Genomic DNA, 7,676 nt, shown 5'->3' with positions numbered 1-7,676 from the left:
TTAAAACCCGCACATATAGACCCACAAGTTCAGACCCCTTGTTTTTTTTTTTTGCTACAGCGCCACCTATTTTGTTTATGGATACAGAAGATGGAACAATAAACACTTTATAAGTGATCAAGTGATTTGCTAAGCTAGTTGAACAACAGCAGGCACAATACTTTAATACAACATTCCTTATACATGTCAGGTTCAAACACTGATGACATCTATTAAACAAGACAAGAAGCAAGGAATTAAACAGAGACAGATTTACATTTGGCTCAATTGAGGAGAGACGCGTAGACACTGTACCCTTGAACAGTGTCCTCCCACGCCCCTGACGAAAGATTGTACGCCTCCTCTATTATTTGGACTTTCCCTGATTACATGGCAACAGCTGTTTCTAAGGGAGGGGGGTCGTAAACAGCCATCGCCTTTGGTTACAGAACAGTTTACAGAAAAGGTCATAAAACAGTTCAAAGAAGAGGTCCCTGGAGGGGTGTCAGGTCCTGCTTCCTCTTCGCTTTGTAGATCTCGGGTCAAGACAATATATTTCTGTTGATTACAATACATGAAAGAAACAGAACACCTTCATGTTGCTTCCCATCCTACACAGTGGAGTTTTACAAGCCTTTTGCTTGGTCGGATCAAAGACAGCTTTTGTCAAAAGTGGACTTTACTATAATTTTATCATGTCTATTTAAAATGTGCAAATAAATAATATATATGATAGAATGGAATATAGGTTTATTGCTATTTGCACAGGTACAAGACAGTACAGGTACATTGGAATTATTGTGCGTTTCTTCCTGAGCCCACTTCTACAAAAACAAGAGCTATAAAATAGAATGGCGTTGGGAGAAAAAAAACAAAGAAAAAGGGGAGTACACGAAAAAAAAAAATATATAAAATTTTTAAATAAAAAAAAGCACAAACTAAAAAAATTATATAGATATGTTATATTAACAGGTAATTTAAATAAACTTTACAGATGTTAGAATAAAAGTATGAGAAATAAAAAATGAGGGGAACACTGTACAATAAAATAAAAATGTAAAGGTTTTATCGCACACCGTTTATTTATATATCCATCCATCCATTTGCTAGCGCTTTTCCCATTTATATATATATATATATATATATATATATATATATATATATATATATATATATATATATATATATATATATATATAGGGCTGTCAAAATGAATGAGTTAACTCATGTGATTCATTGTAAAAAAAAAAAAGGCATTCATTATGTACACACTTCGATTAATCATTCACTTTATTTTGACTGCACAAGCTCTTTTACGGTCAAAATTGTGTGCGGAGATTTCGACTGGTCTGCTCGCTGGCAAATTTCACTCCAAAATACATCCTGAAAGAACTTCAGATGAAATGGTTGGCAAGTAAAATGTTCCTGGATGACAACAAAATTGCATTTGTGTACAAATATTGCAGTCTCGTCTTCAGCAGTGATTAGTCCTGATTAACCAAAATTCCAAAATGTGATCAATGTGATTTAAAAAAAATTAAACATTACATTTACAATTAAACAATACAATTTATATTTATTATTTTTACTGGATTACTATTGAGAAAATAAAGTAAAAACTGAATTATATTCAAGGAAATGTATTAAAAGATGACAGCACACCAGTTTATTTCATTCAATTTATTGTATAAAAGAACAAAGTACAAAATTTGAGTATAAACTTTACAACAGTAAAAAAAAAAACTGCACGTCAACGGGCCGCTAACAAGAAGACCAACGCGACAAAGTGACGTGATTGAGCCCGACAGCAAAATGTACAAAGTGGTCACGTCCTTTACGAATGCACAAACAATAAAAAAAAGAGGAGCGGTGAACATGCTGCTGAAAAAGCAAAACAAGAAAGCAAAGTCAAAAAGTGCACGTTAAACCGACGTAGACGGAGCTGTGTTCCAGTGCCTGATCATGTCCAGTTCATTTAGCATCGGAAGGTGGCAGTGAAGCCGAAGCTTTTGAATTAGCGACACAACCTGAGCTCATGGTGCACAGCAGGAATGTCCAGAACAAATAAATTAAACAAACAAAAAAAAGAAGAAGCTACAAACAGGCTACCGTACAAAATAAATTAAAGTTTTGTTCCAAACTACAAAACAATCACTGAACTGACTTTATACTGTTTTTAAAACATTGTGAAATACTTTTCAGGAATTATATCATGTCTTTTTTTAATTTTTATTCAACTTAGCCAATACCACTTTAAAAAAAAATCCACTGGATTTGTTTTTCTCTCTCATCTCCAAAGCCGTTGATGAATATTCCAGAAATGATCTGAATGATCGTCCGAAAAAAATATTTACACGCCAACAAACAGGTGTGTCACAAAGGCACGTGTCGTACGACAAAATGAAACTTTCATGTTGGATGAACAAAGACAACAGGCTCGTAACCAAGGTAACCGGCAAGTTTGGACCGCTTTACCTTCCACAAACAAAAATGGTCCGCTTTCACAGTCGAGGGGGAGGGGGGGGGAGGAAAGCACACGGGTGGCGAGAGTCGGCTGAGGTCTGAACCAGCAGACGGCTCGGCGCGTTTTTGGAAAAAAAAAAGCGCCAGGTCGAGGTGGCGGCCGGCGAGCTACGTCAGCCTGTAGAGGGCGCTGAGGGTCCGTGCCGCCAGGTTGAGGAAGCCTCGGTAGGCGTCAATCCAGTCCTGCCAGCGGGGGGCGGCGGCCGCGTGCTGCGGACACAATCGTCACAGTCGGTTAGTAAGATAGCTAGAGACGAGAAGGGCAAAATCCAAAATGTGTTAGTGTATCACGTGTGTGTGTGTGTGTGTGTTGTTTACAGGCAGACGCACAGGTTTGCTAAATATAGGAGAGGGTGGGGCCCCCATGTGCACGTGAGCTTCAGACGGTCTAAAATACACACACACACACACACACACACACACACACACACACACACACACACACACACACACACACACACACACACACACACACACACACTGCATGTCTGATGATGACAGCCAAATGACGTCATCTTTGTTTTTGTGCCTAAAGTGTGTGTGTTTGTGTGCGCGTGTGTGTGAGGAAAGAAGGGGAGGGCGGGGGGGTGGTGGGTCTGCAGCCAAGTCCTCACGCGATCCAGTGCAAGGAGGGGAGGGGAAGCAGGGAGATAAGAAAGTAGTGCCAAGACAGCAGAGGAGATAATCATTATAATAATAATAATAATCATCATAAGTTCAGCTCAGACAAAATGGCGGCCGTGTTTGTAAGTTATTTACTGGTGAGTAAAAGTCGGCTGTGGCACATTTTGGAAGGGAAAACTCTTTTTTTTTAGGATAGTGGCTGCAGTTAAAACCTGGAAAACCTCAGACTGAAGACATTCTATGAGCATTTATGAGTATTTTTGCCATCAGATCCGATCCAATTGACTATAAATTGTAGAAGTGAAAATTATTTACAGCACGTAAACACCTTTTATTAAATGTAGAATTTGCCGGTATCGTTGCAAATCAAATTATCGTTGCAAATCAAATGATGTAATAAATGCGTGTACCGTATTTTTCAGACTATAAGTCGCAGTTTTTTTTTCATAGTTTGGCCGAGGGTGCGACTTATACTCAGGAGCGACTTATGTGTGAAATTATTAACACATTACTGTAAAATATCAAATAATATTATTTATCTCATTCACGTAAGAGACTAGACGTATAAGATTTCATGGGATTTAGCGATTAGGAGTGACAGATTGTTTGGTAAACGTATAGCATGTTCTATATGTTATAGTTATTTGAATGACTCTTACCATAATATGTTACGTTAACATACCAGGCACGTTCTCAGTTGGTTATTTATGCCTCATATAACGTACACTTATTCAGCCTGTTGTTCACTATTCTTTATTTATTTTAAATTGCCTTTCAAATGTCTATTCTTGGTGTTGGGTTTTATCAAATAAATTTCCCCCAAAAATGCGACTTATATATGTTTTTTTCCTTCTTTATTATGCATTTTCGGCCGGTGCGACTTATACTCCGGAGCGATTTATACTCCGAAAAATACGGTATGGTGAGTAAAAGTCGGCTGTGGCACATTTTGGAAGGGAAAACTCATTTGTTTTAGGATAGTGGCTGCAGTTAAAAACCTGGAAAACTTCAGACTAGAGATGTCCGATATAATCGTCCGATAAATGCTTTAAAATGTAATATCGGAAATTATAAGTATCAGTTTTTTTATTATCGGCATCGTTTTTATTTTTTTTAAATTAAATCAACTTAAAAAACACAAGATACACTTACAATTAGTGCACCAACCCAAAAAACCTCCCTCCCCCATTCACACTCATTCACACAAAAGGGTTGTTTCTTTCTGTTATTAATATTCTGGTTCCTACATTATATATCAATATATATCAATACAGTCTGCAAGGGATACAGTCCGTAAGCACACATGATTGTGCGTGCTGCTGGTCCACTAATAGTACTAACCTTTAACAGTTAATTTTACTCATTTTCATTAATTACTAGTTTCTATGTAACTGTTTTTATATTGTTTTACTTTCTTTTTTAATTCAAGTAAATTTTTTAAATTTATTTATCTTATTTTATTTTATTAATTTTTTTAAAAAAAGGACCTTATCTTCACCATACCTGGTTGTCCAAATTAGGCATAATAATGTGTTGATTCCACAACTGTATATATCGGTATCGGTTGATATCGGTATCTGTAATTAAGAGTTGGACAATATCGGAATATTGGATATCGGCAAAAAGCCATTATCGGACATCCCTACTTCAGACTGAAGACATTCTATGAGCATTTATGAGTATTTTTGCTATCAGATCCGATCCAATTGACTATAAATTGTAGAAGTGAAAATGTTTTATAGCAAGTAAACACCTTTTTATAAAGATTATCTTATTAAATGTAGAGTTTGCCGGTATTGTTGCAAATCAAATTATCGTTGCAAATCAAATGATGTAATAAATGCGTGTAATTCCCCCCAAAAATGGATTAACTCGCTGGAATATAAAGACAATATAACATACATCCATAAACCTGGATGCATATGCAAAAGTGCAATATATTTATCTGTACAGTAATCTATTTATTTATATCTGCACCTTATTGCTTTTTTATCCTGCACTACCTTGAACTAATGCAACGAAATGTCGTTCTTATCTGTACTGTAAAGTTCAAATTTGAATGACAATAAAAAGGAAGTCTAAAGTCTAAAAAAAAAAAGTGTAGTATTGAATGCGACATTCCATTTTTTCCACCAAATAAAAGTATAAAACTACTTTTGGATCCCCTTTAAACCTTCCTGTATCAGACTTACCCCCTGAGTTTGTAAACAATAACAAAAATCACCCCAAAATGATTTTGTAATAATAAGAACAAGAAAAGAAAAAAAGGAAAAATTGATCTAATCACCTTTGTATCGTTTATGTACCGATACTAGTATCGATAGTGTCGACATCTGGATCTATCGCCCCTATTTTACATTAAAGCTTTAGCGGTTAGCTTCTTGTGTCTTGCTGCTCGGCGTGTGCGCAGCCATTCCTTTTTCTTCTAGCCCTCCAGTGATAATGCGACTTGGAAGAAAGTTAGTTTATTTTCCACCCTGGTGGTGAGGATTAGTATTTAAGAAGCGGCTTCACACTGTGGATAAACGACACAGCATTTAAGTCCCATCTTAAAACTCATTTGTATACTCTAGCCTTTAAATAGACCCCCTTTTTAGACCAGTTGATCTGCCGTTTCTTTTCTTTTCTCCTCTGCCCCCCTCTCCCTTGTGGAGGGGGGGGGGGGGGAGAGACACAGCTCTGGTGGCCATGGATGAAGTGCTGGCTGTCCAGAGTCGGGACCCGGGGTGGACCGCTCGCCTGTGCATCGGTTGGGGACATCTCTGCGCTGCTGACCCGTCTCCGCTCGAGATGGTCTCCTGCTGGCCCCACTATGGACTGGACTCTCACTATTATGTTAGATCCACTATGGACTGGACTCTCACTATTATGTTAGATCCACTATGGACTGGACTTTCACAATATTATGTCAGACCCACTTGACGTCCATTGCATCCGGTCTCCCTTAGAGAGGGCGGGGGTCACCCACATATGCGGTCCTCTCCAAGGTTAATAATAATGTGTTAATTCCACGACTGTATATATTGGTATCGGTTGATATCGCAATCGGTAATTAAGAGTTGAACGATATCGGAATATCGGCAAAAAGGACATTATCGGACATCTCTATATTTAACTGATATTGCTAAATCGCCATCCTGTGTTTTGTCTGATTATGAATGTGTTTAAAAATGGAATTATTCGATAATCTTGAAAATTTGAAGTATCAGCATTGGTACGACTGATATTGCTCCTTATAAATAGTTGATTTATATAGGCTAGTAAGGTAAAGTTTTGTACCTGACAAGTTTCGGCTATCTTGCTTCTGCAGCCTTCCTCAGAGGTGTCACGTGATGTTAGTGTGACGTCATCTGTGACGTGTTATATGGATTGTTCCATCCCACCTCAGGTGGGATGGAACAATCCATATAACACGTTCCATCCCACCTCAGGTGGGATGGAACAATCCATATAACACGTCACAGATGACGTCACACTAACATCACGTGACACCTCTGAGGAAGGCTGCAGAAGCAAGATAGCCGAAACTTGTCAGGTACAAAACTTTACCTTACTAGCCTATATAAATCAACTATTTATAAATACACATTAGTAGGCTAAATGAACCTCTTTAACATGATATTGCTCCTGTAACTACTTGGTATTGGATGGATACCCAAATTTGTGGTATCACCCAAAACTAATGTCAGGTATCCAAACAACGGAAGAATAAGTGATTATTACGTTTTAACGGAAACATGTTACAAGAGAAAGTAACCAGATATTAACAGTAAATTAATAAGATTAATAATCATTTTAAGAAAATAATATAACTGGAAATTACACAATATGTTATTGCATATGTCAGCAGCCAAATAGGGAGCACTTGTGACCTGTTTTGAAATAGTTCTAATATCATTTATTTGCCAAATAACATTGTGATTATATATAGTGAGATCACAAAAGGCTAAATTATATATCACGTTATAGACTTTAGGCCATATCACCCATCCTTACACAGTGGATAAAGGGGCAGAGCTACAGTCGACAGTGCAGTGTATTGATTGGCCGATTCAGGAGTTAAGAACGATATCTTTCATTGTCATCCATGCAATAATGCCACACACAGTCCAGAACAGAACCTTACCGCTCGCAGCACTGAGGCGTTGAAGTCGTCTCCGATGTTCCTCAGCTGCTCGCCCACAGAGATCACGTCCAGCTGAGGCGCCGGCAGCAGATCCCCGAACTCGTGCTCGTCCCGAGGCAGCAGGTCCGGCAGGCGTCCGTGTCTGCAGAACGCATGGAGAGGCCGCCGTTCGTCTGTGGGGACCAACGAACAGAGGGTCACGAACCAGGAAGTGATCCGAAGAGTGAGGAGAGACACAACTAGCGGAACGAACACACACTTATTTTCCTCTTTGGGGAGTAATCACTTAATCTTCTTAATAAGTCTACTTTATTGTGTGTGTGTGTGTGTGTGTGTGTGTGTGTGTGTGTGTGTGTGTGTGTGTGTGTGTGTGTGTGTGTGTGTGTGTGTGTGTGTGTGTGTGTGTGTGTGTGTGTGTGTGAGC

Source organism: Entelurus aequoreus, linkage group LG10 (genome assembly GCF_033978785.1).
Source record: "Entelurus aequoreus isolate RoL-2023_Sb linkage group LG10, RoL_Eaeq_v1.1, whole genome shotgun sequence".
Taxonomy (NCBI): domain Eukaryota; kingdom Metazoa; phylum Chordata; class Actinopteri; order Syngnathiformes; family Syngnathidae; genus Entelurus; species Entelurus aequoreus.
Note: the sequence above shows the minus strand (reverse complement) of the source record.